This window comes from Tenrec ecaudatus, chromosome 2 (genome assembly GCF_050624435.1).
Source record: "Tenrec ecaudatus isolate mTenEca1 chromosome 2, mTenEca1.hap1, whole genome shotgun sequence".
In the NCBI taxonomy this organism is placed as follows: domain Eukaryota; kingdom Metazoa; phylum Chordata; class Mammalia; order Afrosoricida; family Tenrecidae; genus Tenrec; species Tenrec ecaudatus.
The window spans coordinates 168020637-168045380 of NC_134531.1; the positions used below are offsets into that span (position 1 = coordinate 168020637).

Genomic DNA, 24744 nt, shown 5'->3' on the forward strand with positions numbered 1-24744 from the left:
TGGGACACATCCCTGCTTAAGGAATTCTGCCCCAAATAACAGGAAGGGGGAATCATTCTGAGTTGAGCAACCGCACTGGGAACCACTGATGGAGAACCCTAGCGCCAGCACCCTGTCGCTTTCCTGTACAGACCCCTCCCCCACCCCATCCCCGCCATTGGTAGTAGGTCATGTGACAAGTTGATTAAACCTGGGATATTGCCAGGTAGGTGACAAGCTCCAAGAGGGCCAGACCACCTTGTCTTGCACGTTGGTGAACATCCTGGCATCGTGTTTGGAACAAAAGTAGTTGCTCCACGAAGAGTAGGCACCCATTGAAAATCCTGTGAGATGAATACGACCCCGGTCCTCCCTCAGCCCACTGCAGCAGTTAGAGACGTGGGTTCTAGGGGAGGTCCTTGCACCTTTCTCCACCCCCGGGGGAGCCGGCTGTCCGGGAACGGGAGGCCAGAGGGCTGACCAGACTCCAAGCAGCACCCTAAGGTGCAGGCACAGATGAGCCTGTCGCAGAGGGAGCCCGCGGGGAGCCCCTTACAGTAGCCATTTCCTGCTCTTTGTGTGCAGGCGCGACAGCCCAGGGCCCGCTGCAGGGCAGGGAGGAGGCGGGGCGGCGGCGGGCGGCGGGGCGGGGCCTGGGCGGAGCTGAGCGCGCGGCGGACGCCGGCGGTGCAGCCCGCCGGAGCATCCTGCGCCCCGGCGCGGGGCCGTGCGGGAGCTGCGGGCCCCTCCCCTGGACCTGCGGCAGAGCCAGGTGAGCGGCGCTCGCCCGCCTCGGGGTCGGGGTGCTGGGGAGGACGGGGATGCGGTCGTGGGAATGCACGAGGAGCCGATGCCCCCAGCTCCCTGGGGGGCTCTGGTGCAGAGCCTGCGCTAGCGCGGCCTGGGGACCCCGGAAGCCCCCGGCGGCCAGGCCCTAGCCCTGCGCGGCGCCCTCCCCGCGGAAGCCCGTACCCCGAGTTAGGGGCGGGGGCTCGGCCAGAAGCTTGGGCGCGGCCTCCCGGCGCCGCCGCAGCAGCAGGTGCGTGGCCTGGGTCGCAGTCGCGGCCCCAAGCGGAGGCGGCGCTTATCCGGAGGGACCGGAGACACCTGCAGCGGCCGCGAGCGCGGCGGCGACAGCGACATCCCGGACGTCCAGGTACTGCGGTGGCAGTTGGTGCCGCAGCCACCACTCTCTCCCCCGGGGCCACACGGCTCCCTGCGGTGACCGTGCGATGGGTGGGGCGAGGGGCACTGCGGAGGCGACGTCGGGGTGGAGGGCTTTGATGAGGACGCAGGCTGGTCGCACCCGTCGGGAAGCGTCCGGCCTGCCGCGGCATCTTTCTCCCCGCCCGCTGGGCGCGGGGAGCAGTGGGAGGCTGGGGATGCGGGGGCTGCCTCCTTCCTGCGAAGGAAGGTTGGCTTTTCCGCGCATGCAAGAAAAGGAAGGAGCCGACCTGTCGGTTGCGGCCTCTGTTCTGCAAGACTGACCTCCTCCCTGGTTACAGATAACAAACCGAACCCCTTTGCCTTCCGGTGGGTTGCAATTCATGGCGACCCCACGTGTGTCAGAATAGAACTGGGCCCCATGGGGATTTCATGGCCGTGACCTTTCAGAAACAGGTAGCTAGATCTTTCCTTCGCAGGGCCGCTAGTGCGGAGTCCGGCACTTAACCTTTGATGCCGCCCACTGACACCTCTTTAGCGCTGAGAGCCCAGCTATCTATCTGTAAGGAAGCAAAGGGGGTGTCTGGGTTTGGGGGTGGGGCAAGTAGCTTGGCTCCCGGGGCTTGCAGAATTGCTGTCTGGAGAACCTCACTGGAAAGGACATTGGATATGGCTGCTCCCTTCCCAGCTGTGGGAGGCAGAGGGGAGAGGGGCTACGGATCTGACTTTGACCTCTCCTGCTTGCTCGGTTGGGAACCTTAGAAACACACACCAAGGGCTGATGGGTCTTCGGCTCCCCTTCCAGCAAGACCAAAATGGCACAAGGGTGTCCTGCCACCGGCAACTGGGTGCCTGTGTCCTCACTGCATAAGTAGGGCCACTGGGTAGTGCTGCTGACACCCGGTAGCAGGCTCCTGCCCCGTTTCCACCTCCTGCCTGTGTCCAGGGGGTGGGGGTGGGGGGTGTTGGGGGGGGGTTGCGGTGGATCTCAGCTTACTCTTGTGCACAGGCCTCATTAGAAGTGGTGCCAGCACCCCGGGGCCCTTCGATCTTGAAGGGCAAAATCTAGGACAGGATTGTGCAGGCTTTGAAGCCATCCTTTCTCCTGCATGGTCTGCCTCTCTGAGGCCCCCTTGGGGCTTCACACCGCCACCTCCACGTGATGCCCTGTGCCTCTCTCACTCTTGTGCCAAAAAAAATGTTTTCCAGAAAGGACTCTGGATTCATTTATCCTGAAGAGCTAGTGCAAACGAATTTCCCATTTGATCCAGGCCAGGTGTTTCGGAAGATTTGGCCAGAAAAGAAACAGAGGCTGGGAGGCATTTTAATGGAAACAAAGCTTTCCATTTTTCCAAAATATTGATATTTGTAATGGTGGAATTTCAGGCAGCAGGCTGGCAGTCGAGGTGGGGCTTGGGTAGCCCTTTTAGGGAAACAGCCCCTTGAAACAACAGCAGCCAGCAGCTGTCAGTTCGGTGAGCTTGCAAGGCAGAAATGCTTTAGGGCTGAGGGTGAGAATAACTGGGCAGGGGTCACTGTCCCCAGATGGCTTTTTTTTTTTTTTTTGAGGACCCAGTGTCTATCTGTGAGCAGGCAATCTTCTATATAGTTACAGGTTACAGAGTGACAGTGCCAAAGCAGAGACGAGGCCACAAGACTGCTGTGTCGTTGCTTACAAAGTCCCATAGTGCCTCTGCTCAGCTCCATACACTGAGCCTTTGCTGGGGGCTTCAGCTTTCTGCTCACTAAGCCTCTTTATTGTATTTCCTGGCCAGTTCTGACTGGTTCTGTGGGCACCCTAGCCTCCCTTGTTCAGTTCCTGCTGGAAAATGGAAACGGGAAAGCTTGCTATAGGCATTAGGCCAAGATTACTGGCCTCTTGAAGTGGGGTGTAAAATCCAGTAGGGTTGGAGGATTTTCCTCAGTTTAAATCAGACATAGGCTCAGTGAAGGAAGTTGACATGCTTTTAAAAAGTGTAAAAGGACCCCAGGAGGCCACTGCAGGTCTTCTCTGATAAACCGTGCCCCGTGGGGAGGGGGGTGCTCAGTGGGCTTTCCAAGGAAGCAGAATTAGATGAGGAATAAGCAACATGCTCATTAGCATTGAGAACAGTGCTCCTGGAAAACATGCCCAGCTTCAGCCTCCTCATACTCGCTCAAAGAGGTTTCACTCCAAGAGGCTCTGTAGGACCACTGTTGGTCCCCAGGGTTCCCCCAATAGCGTCACAAAATGCCTGTTTGCAGCCTCCATGCTGCCACCGCAGCAATGAGTCTATGTCTCTTTGGGAAAGTATTAATTACTCCCTTGTAATTGATGGAACCAGGCATCAATGTCCTCACTGAAGTCTCTGTGGAAGGACGTGGTCTTTTCATTCTGAGGAACAAAGTCCTGTCTCAGGTCCAAAGGAGGGACCCTGCCTTAGGAGCGGCGGTGGCAGGAGGATAGTCTGCTCCTGGTTCTGGCTAGTGACGTGGAGGTCAGCTGGGTAGAGGAGGATGCGCTATGTCATTGGACACTCTTAGTGAACAAGGAGCATGAACATGCTAAGCAAGAGATCCAGCTCATTAAAAAACAAACAAACAAAGGAATAGTTGCCTCTGAGCCCACTCCCAAGTGTGTATCGCGGAGAACTCTACTCCACAGGGCTTTTACTGAGTGCTGTTTTGGGAAGGAGATTGCTAAGTCTTCCTCCTGAGGGGGTCTCTGAGTAGACCTGAACCCCCAGCCTTTCAGTTAGCAGTTGAACACATTAACCATTGGCACCACTTAGCAACTCCTCTCTAGCACAGAGTAAGAACTGTAATATGTTCATTACATAATCGCTAAGAATCGGGCCCCTTGCTTGTAGGCAACTCACAGCTGTTACGAGCCCCTCTGCCACCAGGACATTTTGTTTTCAGAGGAAAGCTGGAAACATTGAGACCAGAAAGCCCACCCCCAAAGTCCCCAGTGGTCAGTAAGGACTTCAGATGGAGAAACTCGTCTGTAGCACAGTAAAGCTGACTACCGCTTGAGAAGGCCGGGAGAAGGGGGAGGGAATAAGTTGAGAAGAAGCCCAGAGGTAGTTCTCACATTTCGACACAACAGAGGTCAGGCAGGCGCTCTTCCTCTGTGTATACTCAGCATTTTGCAGCCAATCGGAAATGTGGAGGACAAACTTCGGTTTATGGACACACAGAGCAGGCAGTAGACTTAGGACACAAAAGTTCTCTCTCTGACTCGTGGGGTGGCTTCAAGCCAGCCATTAGCTCTTAGACTTTAAAAACTGAACAATGGAAAGCAGGCTTCCCAGCTTCTTACCTGCCTCTTGCCATGGGAAGTTGTGGATAAGATAATGTCTGTGTCCCCAGTCTGAGACGAAAAAGCCATGGGAGTGGCCCTTTTGGCTGGGCACACTCAATTCCTATAGGGAAAATTTATTGCTTAAAGATGGTGGGTCAGCTCCAGAAGACAGGCCTATCTGTATCATGGAGTTAATGGGAAACTGAAGGCACTCTGTTGCTTCACAGATGTCATCAAAGGCCCTGGATGGCCTTGTCTTGCAGTAACACTTCAAAATTCAGCCAGCGGGTGTGTGACATCTCCCAAGATGCACAGTGTGGCCCTGAGCTTTCTAACTGTAGCCCCTTAGTCCACGGGCTGTATGTAACAGACCTCAAAACAGGACCATTCAGGCCACACTTCTTGAGTCCAGGCAATAGAGGAGAACGTCGTGTATTGGAGGCAAAAGCTAGAGAGTTGTTTGAGACATCATGGTAGCTAGGGTTCAGACCTGAGGACAATGGTGAGGAGGGGGCAGGACTGCGCGGTGTTTTGTTGTCATACATAGATAGGGCCACTATGAGTTGGAACCAACTCAATGGCACCCAAGAACAACAAGGTTCAGGAAGAATTCTCTCCCTACCCTCTGGGATCATTCTGGCCTAGTGGCATTTTGAAAGACATACAGCAACTCAGAAACAATATAAAGAGAAGAGGAAACTTACCATCACCTTCAGGTGAGCTGTCTCAGAAAGACCAACTGGTGACTTTCAACGCTGGGTTTAAACCTTCGTTAGGTCATCGTGGAGCAGAGACTTTACTCTGTAGGTGGGAAAGGGGTAATGTCCAGTATGTTCATGTTATATAGTCTTTGTCTTCTAGGGCAGCTGTCGAGGCCTTTTGAAGACTGATTAGGAAATTTCAGGAGACCCAAAGAGATTTGGAGCCCCTGCCTCTGTGGGTAGAAGAAGAAATCAATTATGGGGGATAATATGGATTTTCTGACTTCACAGAGGGCCCAGCTGCAATCAAAAGGAATCTGAGCCTCCTAAAATATACCCAATAACTCAGTGTTAAGGGAAAGGATACCTGAGAGCTGGTTTCATATGTGCTTTAGGACTGACTGTGGCAAGGAACGAAAATGAAACCAGAATTCAAAAGTAGAGGTCATCAGCCTGCACATGTAACTGACAGCCTGCTTCTTAGGGCTTGAGGTGGGAGCTGTAGGCCATTTTCTAAAGAAGTCTTCTCAGAACTTTATAGCAACAGGGTAACATGAGTTGGTACCCTGGAGGACCACGAGTTTTAAAAATTACTGTTCTTAACTTTGGCCACTAGATAACACATTCAACTTGTCATCTATGAAGTGTTCATTATGCAAATAATGCCCAGTGTGTGCCTGGCTCTGTGAGAGTTACTTTGGGACATACTGAAGGAAAACTTGCTACCCCTGGCATTCTTATAGATCCAGAGCATCGGTGAGACTGAGAGCCGTCTGTAGTGCAGTAGGAAGTCACCAATTACAGCCTCCGTGCTCGAGGGACCAGAGGGACGGAGGCTGCTGTGGGGTCCAGCTGCTCAGACCTTCATGATGGAAGCAGATCTTGAACTGGGCATTGGCAGAGGGATAGGATTTGAGAAGAGAGGAGAGGAGCTGATAGTCCACAAGAGAGTGGGAGATCACAGTTTGAATGAAAACACCAAACACACATGTCCACTGGAAGGTTTGTGGCTCACTGGTCACCCTGGCCACAGTGGATGGTCCATTTTAGGGAGGATGAGCTTAAGAAAGCCTTTTGAATGGAGTACCATTGCCGCCTACTAGAATAGACTACTGGAGCCCTGGGTAGCTTGACTGCGAACAGAAGGGTTGGGGTTTTCAACCCACTCACTGACTGCCTTGGAGAAGATGCACCAGCACAGATCACAGCCTAGAAAGCCCTAGGGCGCCGGGTTGGTCTGTTCTGTCCCATGGGGGTCACTGTTGAGAGTCAGAGTCCACCCTGTAGCACATAATAACAACCAGTGCACTGGACTCTTGTCCCGGTAGTCATCGACTTAAGGTTAGAAGACTGAGAGAGACTCAGATCCAGTGATGCTTGACTGGTTGTTTTTGCTTTTTTGTTTGTAAATCCATATTGGCCTGCTGAACGCATCAGACCCTGCCACTGATCTTGGCTATCTATGTACTGTGCTCTTCCACCAATGCCATCTCAAGGGAAGGCAACGGATAAGAAGGCAGTGATAGTATACGGGGCTTTGACCCCTCTCTCACGTATAATTATGCCCTGGATTCCCTGTGTTTCCAGCTCTCATCTGTACCAGTGTACATCTTCTCATCCAGGACAGATAAGCCCCTTAGGATCAATAATGAGATTAGTAATACCAGGAGGGTAAAGGGAAGGTGGGGGACAAAAGGGGAACCGATCACAATGATCTATATAGAACCCCCTCCCTGGGGGAAGGACAACAGAAAAGTGGGTGAAGGGAGACATCGGACAGTGTAAGACGTTAAAAAAATGTATAAATTATGAAGGGTTCGTGAGGGAAGGAGGGTGGGAAAGGGAGGGGGGGGAATAAGGAGCTGATACCAAGGACTCAAGTATAAAGAAAATGGTTTGAGAATGATGATGGCAACAAATGTACAAATGTGCTTGACACAATGGATGGATTGTGATAAGAGTTGTATGTTCCCCCAATAAAATATTTTAAGTGCCTTATATGTAAACCACAGCATATAAATTGCTATTAGTTATAAGTCACCTACTTGACAAGGGTTTGGGTGACATGGTTGCTACCCAGAAGAACTGGCCTGTGAGAGTCAGAGGACATGTGATTTCAGGGCCAAAGGACGGCTTCCACCCGAGCGTGCGTCCCCTGCGCCACCATTGCCCAGTGTGGAAGCTGAGGTCTGCTCCCATGCAGTGGCCAAGCCTGAGGCCTTGCTCTGTGTTTCCACAGTAGATGCAGTGGTTCCCCTTAGGCGTCCTAGCCAGTGGCCTGGAGCGGCAGATCCTCTTCCCTGAACACCTCACACTGGTGTCCTTGGACCAGACGTCCCGCTTTTAGTGGGACAGTCCCGATTTTTAACAATTTTTTCTGCATTTCGCGGTGTTTTAAAAAAGTCCCGATTTTTGGAAAGAATGCACGACAATCGTATACAGTTTTCGGCTGCCGTGTGGCTATGAGTTTTATCAATGGTGTTCCGCTTCACCAATGTTAAAATCTGGTCACCTCCCTTTGTGGGGTGGCTTGTCCCCAGCGGGAGCAAATTGGCAAGCCAGCCTTGGTGGCATGACCTTCCCTCCTGAGAGCCAGACGCTGTGGCCCAGAGCTGCTGGTTTAGTTGACAACAGAAAGGCCCCCTGAGACCCTGACAACACAGGAAGCAACTGAGTAAAAATGACATGAAGTGGCAGCCCCTTGAGCCCCACCACCAGCTCATCCTGTGCTGTAAACTCCCAGCTGAAGTTGATGGCCGGGCCTCAAGCCCACCAGCAGAAAGAAGCTGCAGGCAAGCAGCCCCTTGTTCCAGAACACAGGCAGGTAGACTGGCCTGCGTGGCAGAGCACCACCGTGGACTTGGTTTGCATTGCTAGCAAGTTGCTCTGGAGGCACAGACGAGCCCTGGGGTGTAGTGGTTACACACTGGACTGCTATCTCAGAGGTCGGCAGTTAGAAGCCACCAGCCACGCTGAGGGAGAAAGACCTACTTTCTCTTGCTGTCATGAATTACGCAGGAACAGTTCTACCCTGTCCTTAGGGTCACTGAGTTGGCATTGACTTGATGGCAGTCAGTTTGTTTGTTTTTTAAAGAAGCTTTGTTGTCTTTAAAGGCAAAATTTTAATTTTGATCAAAGCAATACATGGACCTGCTTTTAACAGTCTGTTAGTTTCGAAGGACTCCTAATCAGAAACTGCCCTCCTGGGCCCACCTTCCCCCTCCACACGCCTCTGCTTCCAGGCCTTGCCTCCAGGTCAAAGAGATAAGCTTCCTCTGCTCTCTCTTGCTTTATCTGTTTCACAGGTTGGCTATTTCCTTCCTGCCTGAATGGATGGACATTGCGTTTTCTTACATCATTTTCCTTCCCTCAACGACTCCTCTCTCCCAAGATAGTAAGAATGCTGTTTTAAACCAACTCATCAGTAAAGTGTCTGCACTATTAAGATATGCACATCACAATCAGGAAAGAGCCAAGTGCGGTTCTTGGATTATATCTTCTTTCTTACAGGGTTTATTGTTTTATTCTCGAATAAGGCTTCTCATGTTGATCTCTTCCTCCCTCCCTCCCTCCCTCCCTTCCTCCCTCTCCCTCTCCCCCCCTCCCCCTCCTTCTTCCCCCCACCTCCAAACGCTGTCACATTAATTATTGTATGGAGACCCGTGAGCTCCCCGCTAGCAGCAGTGTTAGTCCATCTCTGCCCCTCTAGTCAGTGACCTTGTGTTTAGTCCCTTCTCTCTGGGTTGCAGTTTCCTTTTCATTGAAAACCAAGCTCACTTAGGAGGAGGGGAACTAGAGGCTCATCCTGTTTTCAGTCTAAACCTCTAAAGCTCATCGCTTAATCTCCAGGGTTTTACCACTGAGGAACCTTTCTTCCTGGGAGGCAGGGAGTTGCAAAGAGCGGAGAGGCAGGGCCCTCCAGTTCGACCCCACACAGCATAAGGTGCCCCCAGGTTTAGTCTGGGTGGTCTGGCATCCCTTTTTGTCCTGTTGGTTTATACTCGCCACAGCTTCTGCCTGTAGGGCCCCTGAAGTCCCTGGTCCAACTGTACCTATAAACACTCAAACTCACCACGATTGAGTTGATTCTGATTGATAGCCTGCAGACCAGACTTGAACAGCCCCTGTTGGTTTCTGAGGCTGTCAATCTTCACAGGAGCAGAGAGCCTCATCTTTCTCATAAGGAGCACCCTATGGGTTCGAACTGCTCACCTTGATTATCAGTCCAATGTGTAATGCACTAAGTCACCAGGACATCCTTCTTCTGAGTCCTACACAACCATTCATCTATTTTCTATCTATCTATCTGTCTATCTATCTATCTATCTATCTATCTATCTATCTATCTATCTTTATAAAATTGCCTACTCTAGGCATTTCCTATTAATGAAATGTGCAACATGGAGTCATTTATGACAGGCTTCTTTCACTTAGGATGGTATAATCACCATTTCTCCATGGCGTAGTGCGAATCATCACTACTTTGTTGTTTTTATAGCTGAATAATATTCCATTGTATGGCTACTCCACATTTTATGTGTCCATTCATCAAGTGAGCCACAGTTGGGTCCTTTCTGCTCTGTCTCTGACACGTAGTGTTGTGAGAGTTTGTGTGTAGGTTTTGTGCAGATGCACATTTTCATTGCTCCTGGGAGTGGGCCTACAAGGGAAATTGCTGGGACTTATGATAAGTCTTTTTTTAAAAAATTTGGGGAACTAATATTTTCCAAAAGGGCTGTGCCATTTTATAACCTCATAAGCGGTGTTGAAGTTCGCAGTTTCTTTGCAACTTCTCCAATGCTTATTATTTTCAGTTTTTTATATGAACGCGGTATCTTATGGTGGTTTTATTTGTATTTTCCTAGTGACAAGTGATAATTCAGCATTATTTTATGTGCCTGTTACCATTTGTCTAATTTCCCCACTGAAATATTTGTTCCAGTGTTTATCTCTACCCATTTTCTTAATTGAATTATTTTTATTGTTTTTAAAATTCCTTCTAGTTGTATATACAAGTATCTTAATATGTTTTCAAGAACCTTCTTGAATTCTATATATTGTCATTTCACTTTCTTAATATCTTTTGAAGCACAAAAGTTTTTCATTTTGACAATTGTCCAATTTATCTTTTATTTTGTTGCTTGTGCTTTCTGGGTCTTGGCTAAGAAATCATTGTCAAATCCAAATTCAAACAGCTTGATAGCGTTTGCTCTGACATGTGAGATTTTGACCCATTTTTAGTTAATGTTTGTGTATGGCATGAGGCCATCTCTTGAATGTGCATATACATTTGTCCTAGAACACTTGGTGAAGAAGTGTTCTTTTTCCACTGAATTATCTTAGTACCGTAGTCAAATATCACTGGGACACGACTGTGAAGGGTTATTTCTGGGCTCTCAATTCCAGTCTGATGATCTAGGTCTATTCTCACATCTGTACCACCCTGGCTTGATTATCTCAGCAATGTGGTAAGTTCTGAAATCAGCAGATCTCCAACTGTGTTCTTTTTCCAAGTTGTTTTGGCTTTTCTGGGTCCCTTGAATTTCCCTGTACATTTTAAGATAAACTTGTAAATTTCCACAAAGAAACTCGCTGCGATTTTGAAAGGGGATGTGTCAAACTTACAGGACAATTTGTAGGGCATTCCCATCGTAACAATATTAAGTCCGTGGACATGGGATATAGTTTCTTTTCCTTAGGTCTCCTTTAATTCCTTCCAACAGTTGCTTTATAGCTTTCAGATTACAATATGATTTTACCTATATATTTGATTCTTTTGAAAAGACACTTATTTGTCTTGTTGAGCATACCCAATTCAACCCCTTGTACCTGTGTGATTCAGTAGCATTGATGGCATTCTTTAAGTCGTCCAGCCGTCCTTGCTTTCCTTTGTTGAGTATTTTTTCCTTCTCTGTGAACATACTCACTGCCCCTAAGGCGCTTATCTGATCTTTTGAGTTCTTTTTGTCAGACTTTACTCTCATGTAGACAGGTCTTAAAAGCCCAAGGCAGACAGTCTTTATCAGTTAAACTATCCTCTGTATTTCTGTTTGTTCTTAAGACATCAGGGAATAGTTTTGGTTTGGGCATCGACTATTCTGGCAGGGCAATAGATTCCAGGGTTTACCCAGCTTCCATGGTTTCAAAAAGTCTACACCTCTCTGGAAATTTGAAATCCTGTTGTGCATTTTCATTTTCATCCCTTTGAACCAAAGATTCCTTTCTAGACCCCTTAATCAAAATATTCAGTAATCGTAACCAGGCGCCATCCAGTTCTGGTTTCCTGGCAAAAAGAGGCAGTTGTTCCTGGAGGTTCTTAGCCAGACAGCCACAGCCTCGTCCTACTCTTGACTCACTTCCTTCTGCAGTTGCTCCAAGCCATTGGAGATCGATTATTTTGCCTTGGATGGCAGCTTGCAAGCTTTTACGGAACTTGGTAAGCGCCTGGGAGGTAGAACAGAAGCACCAAACACATAATTAGGCCAATCATCTGTGATGTCGCTGTGAAAACTTTGATCCTAAAACTTCAAATCAAGACGTCATGTCCCATGTGAGGCATTTGGTTGCGTAGAAGCAACCTCAGCAGCTATTCTTTATACCTGTCCATTTATTTATCACACAGCTTTTGCCAGTTAAACATTTTACGAAGGTGAGTTTTCTTGGAGGCAGTTACAACATTTGACTGCGTAGCCTTACCCTCATTCCATTTTCTCATCACCCTCACCCCTCCTTTCCTCCTCTCTCTCTTCCTGCCTTGTAACTCCTAATAAACTTTGATCTTTGTACACGTGCCTTGTATTTTCATATGTGGCATCATGCAATATGTGACCTTTTCTGATGAGTAGTTATGCGGTGCTTCCTGCAATGTCTGCACTTTGAAACCAACTGCTCTCAGAGATAAAGGCAGAGCTTTCTACTCCCGTGTAGAGGTACAGCCTCAGAAAATCACACGGACAGTTGCACCCTGTCCTGTAGGCTCACCGTAAGGTGGCATCACCTTGGTGGCAGTGAGAGTATCTTCAAACTTCATTCAGACTGTAGCATGGATGGACACTTCGTTTTTCCTAATAGATTAGTGTCATTTCACTGTATGTGTGTACCATATTTTACTTACCCATCCATCTATTGACAGGCATTTAGGCTCTTTATTCTTTTGAATGTATTATAAATGGAATTATTCTCTTGATTTCATATTTAGATTGTGTATTACAATTATATAGAAATACAGTTGAATTTTGTGTATTGCAAGCCTGCAGCCTTGCTAAATATTTTATTCATTTTGATGGTTTTTTAAAGTACCGTATATACTTGATTATAAGCCGACCTGAGTATAAGCCGAGGTACCTAATTATTACCTGGGAAACCAGAAAAACTGATTGACTCAAGTATAAGCCTAGGGTGGAAAATGCAGAAGCTATTGGTGAGTTTCAATAATCAAAACAAATGAAAGTAAAATTACTAAAAATTGAGACATCAGTGGGGTAATGTATTTAAATATTTATTTTAAATAAAAAACATAAGTAAATGAACAAGTCATTTAACATTAGTAAACCAGCACAGGAAGTGGAAAATAGGTTCAACAAAAACAATAAGGTATCAACAATGATACCTTAAGAGGACTATTCCCTGAGCTCAATCAGCAACCAAGCTAAAATGTAAAGAGTTAAAATCCTTCAAAACCGAATTCCTCATCATCATCCGTATCCCAATGCAGAGCTTCAGCTGGTGTGAGGTCATCATAGACTCTGTCCTCACTGAGATCACCGTCATCACCAGCATTGCTGTCATTTTCATACAAAGCGCAGTCTTCACTGCCATCCATAGCATTACTAATACTACATTTCTGGAAGGCACATCACACCATGTCCTCTGGAATGTCTTCCCATGCATCATGAACCCACTTTGCTATTAACTCTATTTCAGACTTCATGAGATTTTCTCCTTTTGTTGGTCGGGCTTGACCAGATGACATCCATTCATGCCACATCCTTTGCACACAGTCTTTAAAAAGCTTATTCAAAGATACATCCAGAGGCTGCAGTACAGATGTAAGCCCACCTGGAATAACGGCTAAAGTAACTTGACTAGATTTTGCCAATTTTTTTTATATCATCTGATAGGTGGGCTCTGAACATATCCCAAACAAGTAACGATGGCTTTTTCTTTAAGGCTGCTCCTGGTTGTTGGTTCCAAATTTCTTCCAGCCATTTTTTTGTTCGTCTTCATCCATCCAACCTTTAACATGTGCACGCACAGAAATTCTTGGTGGGAAATTGATCTTTTTAGGCAAGGTCTTTCTTTTAAAAATAATGACAGGACACAGCTTAGTTCCATTAGCCAAACATGATAGAATAACTGTAAAGTGTTGTTTTTTTTTCATTTCCTGTGGTTTTGAGAGAAATGTTTTTTTCTCTTAAACTTGCCACAGTTCTGTTGCTTGGAAGATCAAAAGTCATGGCAGTTTCATCCATATTCCCAGTATCTGCCAGGTAATAATAATAAATCCTTCTTTGTTTTATAATAAATCACTGTAATGACAATTTTTTCTTCAAGGTCTTGTGGCAATTTCTGGGAAATCTTTGTTCTTTGTCTCAAACATAGTAGGGCAAACCTATTCATGAAGCGGGTACACCATCCTGCTGATGCAGCAAATTTTTCAATGCCTGGTGCTTTATATTTGTCATCCTTAGCCATTTGTAGAGCATGTAAGCAGATTCCCATGCATGTTACGCAGTAACCATTTTGATGACACTTCATAACCCATTTATGCAATTCACTCTCTAGAGCCCCATAAAAAGACATTAAACTACGAAGAGCTTTTTTAGCTTTTGGAATCTGTTCCAAGTCAGCCTTCGTTTTCCGCCACTCCCTCACTTGCTTTTCATCAGCACAGAATTCCCTACTTGCAATACTGTTATTGCTCTCTTCTGCTCTTGACACAACCTTCATTTTGAAACCAGCCTCATGTGACTGGCATTTTTGTTTTGGTTCAGTAATATCCATTTCTGATAGGATAAAAAAATAAAACTTTGAAAAAGAACTTTCATGGTAATGCCCCCCATCCCTCTCCTGCCAACATGTTAGCCAGGAGGAGGGGAGGGGGGAGTCTGTGTGGGCGGGGGGTGCAGAATGTGAATTAACACAGAGACCAGAGGGGAGAGACAGAGCGCAGCCACAGACATCCTGAGGAGTTCAACTGCTGGCATAAGTGAATCACTACGGGTGCTTCTGCGAATTGGAGACGTCCACGTCATAGACGGCTCTGATTGGTTAGATGTGAGTAGACAAACATTCAAAGCCCTGCAGTGTCAGCAGGGGTGCTAGTCTCATTACCTCCTCGGTGGGGGTGGGGCAGAGAGATCTTACACCTCTCTGGGGTACCACTGACCCGTGTATAAGCCGAACCCGTTTTTCAGCACGTTTTTTGTCCTGAAAACCCTGGCTTATACACGAGTGTGTACAGTAAGTTCTTTAGTATTTTCTATATGTAAGATCATGTCATCTATAAATAGAGTAAGTTTTATTTTTTCCTCTCCAATTTTGATGCATTTTGTTTCATGCCTTGGCCCATTGCTCTGACTAGAGCCTCCAGTGCAATGGTGAAAAAGAAGACAGCAGCAGGCATCTTTGCCTGGTTTTGACATTAGGAAGGAACATTCTGTCTCTCACCAGGACATATGATGTTAGGTTGGGCTTCTTGGATAGGACTTTTCTCAGGTTAAGGAGTTACCTTCTATTCCTAGTTTATTCTGTGTTTTTTATCTTTTTTTAATCATGACAGCGTGCTATATAGATGCTCTTTCTGCACGTTCTGAGATGATTTGGTGCCCTGTGTCGTAGAGGATTGCTATAAGTCGGAATCAGCATCAGGGCAGTGGATTTGGGCTTGGGGGTCTGTTGTTGACAAGTGAACCTTTCCCATTTTTGATAGTTACATACAGCTTCCTTTTAAATATATTTCATTTAAAAATCATTTCCCATGTTTGAAATGAACTTGTATGCCATTAAAGACTCCCAAGTTCACTTCAATTTTACTTTTCCTTCTAAATATAGTTTATTAAGTAAAAAACTAAAGTGTCAGTTGGAGAAAAAAGTTAGTAAACAGCTATACGGCCAGTTTACAGATACAACTGAGTATTATACCTTTGCTTAATTATCTGCATCATTAATGTGAAGGCAAGGAACGTGAATGCTAGACATGGAAACACGGCCAACTTCAGGAATCTCATTCTCCTACCCCATTAGAGATGCAGCTGTGTTCATTAGCTATTCCGGAGTGCCTGATCTGTCTGTGGCACTCTGCTAAGATCTCTGAGACGTTCAGTGACAGTCCCTGGTCTCAGGGACCTTACACTTCCATGTTTTGTTCTAACTTAGGGACCTTACACATACTTGCACTGTTGTAACATAGGAACCTTAGACATACTTGCACTTTTCTAACCTAGGGACCTTACACATACCTGCATTGTTCTAACATAGAGACCTTATACACACGTGTTGTTCTAACATAGGGTCCGCACACACGCATGTACTGTTCTAACAGAGACCATACACATATATGCACTGTTCTAACACAGAGACCTTACACACACATGAGCTGTTCTAACAGAGGGACCATACACATGCATGTGCTGTTCTAACACAGGGACCATACACACATGTGTGCTGTTTTTTTTTTAATTTTAACAATTTATTGGGGCTCATACAATTCTTTTCACAGTTCATGCATATACATACATCAATTGTATAAAGCACATCTGTACAGTCTTTGCCCTAATCATTTTTTTCTCTTTTCTTCTTTTACATTTTATTAGGGACTCATACAACTCTTACCACAATCCATACATATACATACATCAATTGTATAAAGCACATCCATACATTCCCTGCCCCAATCATTCTCAAGGCATTTGCTCTCCACTTAAGCCCCTTTGTGTGCTGTTTTAACATAGGGCCTTATACACTCTTACATTGTTCAAATACAGGTGATCCATGTGTGCTTCATTTCATAGGTAAATTCTGATGGAGAGCTGCGGCCTCTGGACTGAGGATTCTGAGGCACCTGTGGGCTCAGTAGGACATAAATACATTGTCACTTGGCAATATTTGCCCTCAAACTGTGGTGTGTGTGTGGGGGGGGGGGAACTGGAGATTTTTATGTCCCATCTGAAGAAAATGTCCAAAGACAGGTACTGCTAATGAGCCCCTGGGAGCTTCCAGGAGGGAACAAATTACTTCGAAGAGGGGAGAGATGTTGAAGGGCAGGTAAAATTAGGACTTCCAATGTTGGAGGAAAGTATTGTTATTTCATGAACAAATTTACACATGCAGAAATTTATAAATATTGAAGTTTATCCTTTTCATTTGTCAAGCACTAATTCTCTGAATCATTTTGATGGAGTTCAATATAAAATATAACAAGCTTCCCTGCTGTTTATGTTTCTTCTGCACTTTCCTCATTAAAATAAAGATATGTCCTCGGTGGTGGTTAGGTGCTGTTCGATTGGCTACAGCTCACAGCGACCTTATGCGCGACAGAAGGAAGCACGGCCTGGTCCCGCGCCATTCGCGCGTTGTTAAGTCTCAGCCTGTTATTGCAGCCACTGTGCCCATCCATCTCATGGCTAGTCTTCCTCTTTTCCCCAGACCCTCCACTTTGACTAGCATGCTGTCCTTCTCCAGGGACCGGTCCCTCCTGGCACCATGCCCAACGTCTGAGAGAGGACGCCTCACTGTTGTCGCCTCCAAGAAGCCATCAGGGTGTACTTTTTCCAGCACAGATTTGTTTGTTCTTCTGGCCGTCCATGGACTAGTCAGTATTTTTCTTGGACACCTAGCAGTGCTCTCCTGGGTCTTTTGGAGGCATTCCTATAAAGTCATTCATTCACTCATCCATCCACTCATTGAACACATCTTTATTGAGTTACAAATGTAAGGCCAATGCTGTGCTCGGAGCCGGGTGTGAATTAGACACAGCCTGTGCCCTCAAGGAGCATTTCCCCACTTTTTCTCTCTCTTCTTAGGGCAGGAGAGCAAGCATGGTTCAATAGTGTCGTAAAGTGGAGTGGGTGCCCTGAAAGATGCATTCCGTGTCATGGGATCAGAGGCGGACGCTGATTGAGATGCAGTCTGGTGGGTCAGAAAGACATCTGAAGGAGGATATCGCCGTTCGGTTCCTTCCAGCTGGAGGGACCTTCTGTGGTGTGCAAAACTTCGCTGGGCTTCCAGTGTGTGCCGTGGTACAGATGGTGCTTCGGCAGGCTCTTTGGCCATGTAGCTTTACTTGCTTCTCTATTCTGGGACCCGGATTCCTCACCTCTGGGTTCCTCTCCGTCTTGGGTAGCTCCACCTCCCCTCTTCACCCTCCATGTGAAGCCCGCCATCAGCAACTCTGGTGCTCTGCTCTGAGGCTTTAATCTACAGCCTGGCACAGGCCAGAGCCTCCAGGTGCCTCCAGGTGTGTGCTATCAGCTGTGGGGTCCCAAGGTTTGCCCACCAGATAAGTGGATCATTCCTCTTGTGAATGTTTCTTGCCCAAATTACGCCGAGTGTGAACCATGGCCCATTTCGGGGTACCGTGTGGAAGTCTTGGAAGATGCCCGCCACGGAGCCAGCCCTAGGAAGAAGCTGGCTCCGAAACAAGAGAAGGCGTGAGGTCCACGGGGACGCCGTGTCCCGTGGCACACTGTACGTCCCTGCACACGTGGAACGCACACACTCTCCAAGATGCAGGAGCAGGCTTCACCCCAAATGTCTTCTTCGAATTTCTCCTTGCTCAGTCAGCTGCTGCTCAAGGAAAACAAACACACAGAATTTTTTATATGGTGAGAGTCTCTGCCTCCAGTTGATTTGTTTTTATATTTAATATGATATATGATTGATGTAAAAAAGGCACGCTGGTGGTCCCTAGCTGCTTACTGAAGGGTAGGTGACGCAAAGCCACACGCAGCTCTGTGGAAGGGAGACCTGGTGATTGTAATGGTCTTTGATAAAGAAAAACACCAAACTCACTGCTATCCAGTCAGTCGGACTCATAGCAACCCTGTAGGACAGGGTGGAATGGCCCCTGTGGATTGACAAGACTGTAACTCTTTACAGGAGCAGAAAGCCTCTTCTTTCTCCCACGGGGCAGCTGGTGGTTTTGATCTGGGGAACCTTGAGGTTAACCCACCAAAGCCTTATGGGGCAGTTCTTCCCTGCCCTTAGGATTGCCAGGAGTCCAAGTAGACTTAGTGGAATTTTTTCTCTGGTATACAGATACCGAATATTGCACACACACACATGAGGAGGCTTGAAAATGTTCATGGAAAAATTTCTTTATATTTTTCCCCATTTTATTTTAGTTCCCATGGTCCACAAACGTTTTGAAATCCCCTCGTGTGTGTGTGTGTGTGTGTGTGTGTGCGCGCGCTTGTGTGTATTTTCTTGTCTAGCCTTACCAACAGGAAACTTCCTTCCTTGTCCCTTCTTGAGAAGGCAAGGTGGGAGTGCTCTAATCGTTCTTGCTTGTCGGAGGCCTGTTCTTGAAGAAAGAAAGGGCAGCCAGAGTGGAGGAAGAACGCAGTGGTTGGCACCCTTTGGAACGGTTCAGAAGAAGGCGTGGCCTCAAAGAAAGGACCCGCAGCTGGGAATGGGGGTGTCCTGTTTCCACCCTGGCTCTGCCCCCAATCCCGCCTCCTCCTCCCAGGCCCTGGCGACCACTCCTAGACTTTTCTCTCTCTACATCCTTTTAGGCTAGCTACTTCATATAAATGGGATCATACGGCATTTGTTTCTTCGTTGTCTGGCTTATTTCACTCAGTATCACGTTTTCAAGGTTCCTTCTGCGTCAGAATTTCCTTTCTATCTATAGCTGACTAATACTCCACTGTGTGCGTATAACGCGTTTCCTGCAGTCTCTAATCTGTTGATAGGCACTGGGGCTATAATGCACAGCATTTACTTGGTGAGTCGTAGGATTTAGGATGTGATCGGTCAGAGGATTGCCAGGTTTGAGGGCTCTCACATGCAGCGGTCCCTCTTGCTGTGCTTACGGAGCCAGCCCCTCCTCTCGGGTGATTCAGTCTCCTCAACTTACAGAACCGCCAAACCCTCGGACACGGGAATGGCCCATGGGCTGAGTTTTAGGGCCTCCCTTAGTCACACCCAGCCATGGAATTTGAGTTTGTTCTGAAAACGCTGGATTTAAATCTGCCCCTAACTGCCCCACAGTGAGAGGCTGCAACTGTGTTTGGTAAATCCTACTCCCAGAATACTGTTCATTTCAAATATTTTATTAATGCCTTCTGCCCAAATGAGAAAATGACCACGTGCTCATAAGGAGAATATAAAGAATTATTCTCATTTGGGAGGTTGCATAACAGGGAGGGACTCAGCCAGAAACGCAGAAGTCATTTTCGTGAGCACCTTTGTTAAATTTTCCAGAATACATTTCCTCTCTGATTGATGTGGTGTTGGCAGGGACTTCCAGCACTGAGCTAAAAATTTCTGAGCCCCTTCTCCCTTGAGCAGTGAATAATCTACACACACACACACCCCACACGAAGCTGCTTTTGCAAGGAGAATAAGAAAGGCTGTACATAACATGGGGAATCCAGGATAGATAAACCCCTCAGGGCCATCAATGAGAACTTAGATACCAGGAGGATTAGGGGAAGTCTGGGGGGAGAAAGGGGAATTAATCACAAGGATCATCTAGAACCCAGTCCCAGTGGGACGAATAATGAAAAAGCGAGTGAGGGGCGATGAAGGATGATGTAAGATATGCAAAAAATAATCTATAACTAATCAAGGATTCCCGAGGGAGGGAGAGTGGACAGGGGAGGGACGGGGAAGGAATGGGGAGCTGATATCAGGGGTTCAAGTGGGAAGAGAATGCTTTGAAAATGATGATGGCGACATATGTGCAAATGTGCTTGACACACTGGAGGAATGTATGGATTGTGATAAGAGATGTAAGAGCCCCTAATAAAAGTATTAAAAAAGACAGGAAAAATTTTTAAATAAATTATCAAGGGTTCATGAAGGAGGGAGGGTGGGGGAGAGAGGGAGAAAATGACAGGCTAATACCAAGGGCTCAAATAGAAAGAAAATGTTTTGAAACTGATAATGGCAACAAATGTGCAAATGTGCTTGGCACACTGGAGGAATGTATGGATTGTGGTAAGAGTTGTACGAGTCCACAGTAAACTGATGAAGGAGAAGGAGAAGAAGGAGAAAGGCTGCATAAGCTTCTTTGAGGACACACCATTTACTGGTAGTGTAGGTTGTTCGTGTTCTGACTCTTAGGGAAGTGCAGCAGTACCATATGTGAGAGGGGAAAAGGTTAGGGGTTATTCTGGTAAGTGAGTACTTGGAAGTTTGAGGAGCCCAGAAGTTAAGCGGGGAGGGAGATGGGGACGGTTGCAGGACAAACGGGATTAGGAGGAAAGCAGGATCAAGGAAGGGGAGAGAGAGATGAACCGGGAGTGTATAAATTGTGCTGTGGAAAAAGTCAAATGTACATAAAGATGGATAGAAATGTATAATAAGATTCTCTGTGTGCACAACAGTGACTTACACAATAGCTTATACAATAACCAACTCAGGCCATTTGCTTCGCCTGTACTCTTCTACCTTCCGGTGTCATTTTGACACAAATCTCAGTACCATTGTATACCCATTTTAGTACCTATCCCTGAACGATGAGTCCTTGGTGGTGCACATGGTTTAATTAAGCCCTTGGATACTAACTACAAGGCTGGCAGTTTGACTCTACCTAGAGGCACTTCAAAAGCAACACCTGACAACCTGCTGCTGGGATTCATGTTGACGGAAGACCTTAGGGAGCAGTGTTTCACCTGGAAACCAGGGGTCTCCAGGGGTCTCCACGGGCCTGATTCGAGTTAAAGGCAATTGGTTTTGCTTGGGCTCCAGAAAAGAAAACTCCTTTAAAAACACATTACCTCAGTGACTCCTAAGAAACAACACTATTTCCTTACTATTATCAATTTTCCAACTCTCTCAAACTAATTAAAATTTTATTTTTATGACTTCGTATTTTTGAAATTAGATCCAAATGAGGCTGATAATATTGATAGTTGGTTTAATCTCTTAGAATCTATAGCTTCTTCCTCCACCTCTCTCTCAATCTCCCTCCTCCCACCCACTTCAGACTTATCTGTTGAAAGTACAGAGTCATTTCCCCAGGAGGGTTTCCCAGAGATTCTGTATTGCTGTTTGAATCGTTGTGAACCTCTTTGTTTTCTGTGGATTGATATAAAAGGCTTGAGTAGACACCGGCGTTTTGTTTTGTCTTGTTTTGAGCACAGGCTTCTATAGAAGGTGGGAGTATGCTTTTCCACCAGGAGACACACAACATGTCATTGTCTCACAGTTAATGATGTGAGCAGTTGATGATGATCAATCAGTGCCTGTGCCCATTTGTTCGTTAACCTACAACCTCGCCAAACCCACTGCCATCAGGTAGATATCAACTCATAGTGACCTATACAGGGTTTGTGGGTAGGAAGATGATAATCCAATTCTGGAATTTATCAGAAAGAAAGAAAGAAAAAATTTTTTTCCTCCTGATTTTTTTAAAAAAAAATTTTCAAGTCAGTTTATTAAGTGGTCATACAACTCTTATCCCAATCCATACATATATCAATTGTGTCAAGCACATTTGTACATTCCTTGCCTTCTTCATTTTCAAAACATTTGCTCTCTACTTAAGCCCCAGGAATCGGCTCCTCATTTCCCACCCCCTCGCTGCTTCCCCCTCCCTCATAAACTCTTGATAATTTAAAAATTATTATTTTGTCATAGCTTACTGTCCGACATCTCCCTTCACCCACTTTTCTGTTGTCTGTCCCCCAGGGAGGAGGTTATATGTAGATCCTTGTAATCGGTTCCCCCTTTCCACTCCACCCTCCCTCCACCCTCCCAGTATCTCAACTTTCACCACTGGTCCTGAAGGGATCATCCACCCCGATTCCCTGTGTTTCCCTGAGACCCTTCTGTAAGAGAATGTCCAATTGCCTACATATGGGCTTTGGGTCTCCACTCCGCACTCCCTTTCATTCATAATGATATGATTTTTTTGTTCTGATGATGCCTGATACCTGATGCCTTCAACAACTTGTGATTGCACATGCTGGTGTGCTTCTTCCTTGTGGGCTTTGTTGCTTCTGAGCTAGATGGCCGCTCATTTACCTTCAAGCCTTTAAGACCCCAGATGCTATATCTTTTGATAACTGGGCACATCAGCTTTCTTCACCACTTTGCTTATGCATCCACTTTGTCTTTAGTGACCATGTCTGGAAGGTAAGCTTCATGGAATGCCAATTTAATAGAACAAAGTATTCTTGCATTTAAGGAGTACTCGAGTGGAGGCCCAATGTCCATCTGCTACCTTAATATTAAACCTATACATATATGCACATAGATCTATTTCTACATCATCATATATAAATATATTTACATATGTACATGCCTTTATTTAGACCTTTGTAAATTCCCTTTGCCTCCTAGCTTTCTTCTATTTCCTTTGACTTTCCTTTTGTCCCACTATCATGTTCAGCCTTCATTTGGCTGTCAGTAATTCTTCTGAGTTACATTACCCTTGGTCAAGCCCTACCAGGCCTCCTTCACCCTCCTCACCACAGATTTGCATCACTTGTTGTTCCTTTGACCCTGGATTATTTAACACCGCTTCCTTTCCCCCAACCTCCCCTCTCTCATGTACCCCCAGAACTGTCGGTCCTGTTGTTTTCTCCTTCAGATTGTTTATCCAGCCTATCTTATTTAGACAGACCTGGAAAGAAAATATTTTTATGGCGAGAAACAGCTCTCTCTTCTACAATTTGATTATCCAATCTGTCAAGGTTAAGCATTGGCTTGTTTTATATATGTGTCTTTACATAAAAGTTGATTCACAAGCACACTCCTACAGTAACCAAGTAATGAAGGTCAAGTTTTTATAAAGTCTCAGTGTGATCTCATGGACGTAAACACATTTGATTGTTGTTTCAATCCATTGCAGTTACTATGCTACTTGTCCAGATTGGCCCATTGTTGACCAGTGGACATCTTTAGGTCCCATTGAGTCACCCAGGAGTCAAAGTGAAGCTTCCTTGATTTCTGGTCAGACCAGATGTCCTTGGCGTTTCTTTTGCCACACAGCCTTGGACGCAGCCTGCTTTCCAGAGGTCAGTGACTCCATATGATAGTTGGAGACCACAGTCTGGGCACAGAGAGGGCTCACTGCTCCAAGGTCAGGCATTGTTTCCAATCTTTTTTTGTTTGTTGTTTTTATTGGGGTGGGAATCTATACAACAAAGTGTATACTTTGTTTGGGCTTTAAAATTAAAATGCATTATAAATTTTACTGGATGCTTCCACTCCATGCTCCAGGCAATTGGGTGTTTTTCATAACCTCTTCAGTCTTACACATGCATCTCCTTTCTTCCATGTCAGCGATGCCACTTCTCCACCACACCAGGAAATGATAGAATTAGACCATCCCATAATTACTAGCTTCCTTTACTTCATGATAAATCATGGTGTATTCACCACAACACTGCACTGATATAATTACCAAAGACAACTCAAGATATTTTTGTAATTCCTGTGTTGTTCTTAGGGTGTGTCTCACTGTGAGTGTGCAGTCAGATTCCTGAGTTTGAAAATCACCCTCACTAGTTTCTTTTTATGCGGTTATGCTCACTGTCTAGATCCGCATTTAGCTTCATTTACTTTGATTTACTTTTTACTTTGAGATGGCATCTTCCATTTTAATCCTGATTACGTGGTTTTAAACGCAAATCTCTAAAACCAGACGTGGTCTCGCCTCTGTCCTTGTCCCTTTAGCTCCCTTGCCTTTTCACCTCAGGTAATCCACTTTGAAAACATTGCTTTATGTTTTCCTTATTTGCTTTGTATGTACCAAAGATGTGTATGGTTATATGCGTTTCCCTCCTTCTATAAATGATAGCTCAGCCCATCCTTGCATGGTTCTGTCTATGGTTAGTCCAAAAGCCAAACTCACTGCTATTGAGTTGATTTCAATTCATGGGGACCCTATAGGAGAAAGCAGATCTGCCCCTTTGGGTTTCTGCGACTTTAAATCGTTGCAGGAGCAGACAGTCTCATCTTTCCCCCGTGGAGCAGCTGGTAGGCTTGAACTGCTGGCCTCGGGTCAAGAGCTCAATGCGTAACCCACTGCACTACCTGAACTCCTTTTGTGGACATTACAAATGCCATTACGGTGACTTCCTTGTATAAGCGTCTTTTTGCCAGCATACCTCCGGGAGAGAGTCCCAGAAGTGGGCTTTCTGGGCAAAGGTAAAGTGCTTATGGAATTTGCTCCATCTTGCCAAATGTCCTTCTTTAGTGGTTGTGCCATTTTGCCTCCCCACCAGCAATGTATGAGAGGGCTTGCCTCTCCACAGCATTGCCAACATGACATCATCAGACTTGTGGACGTTTGCCAGGCCAGGTATCTTTGTGGGATATTAAACCAATTTTCTCATTACAAATGCATCATTTCGCATTTTAAAAGATGCAGTCACCCTGGCCTAGTGGAGGGAGGCATGCGCTTCTTTGGCATAAGCAGGGTGAAGGAGCACTAGTCTAGCA

At 46.2% G+C, this 24744-nt stretch overlaps 1 protein-coding gene across 3 annotated transcripts in view; it reads left to right on the forward strand.

Annotated features, from left to right (window-relative positions):
• Positions 1 to 630: 630 nt before the first annotated feature.
• Positions 631 to 24744, forward strand: part of CYFIP2 (cytoplasmic FMR1 interacting protein 2) — a 137265-nt gene continuing 113151 nt past the window's right edge. For all 3 annotated transcript variants that reach the window (XM_075541893.1, XM_075541891.1, XM_075541892.1), the window contains exon 1: positions 631 to 751. The gene's annotated coding sequence lies outside the window, so the exon portion shown is untranslated. The remainder of the gene's footprint in view (positions 752 to 24744) is intronic.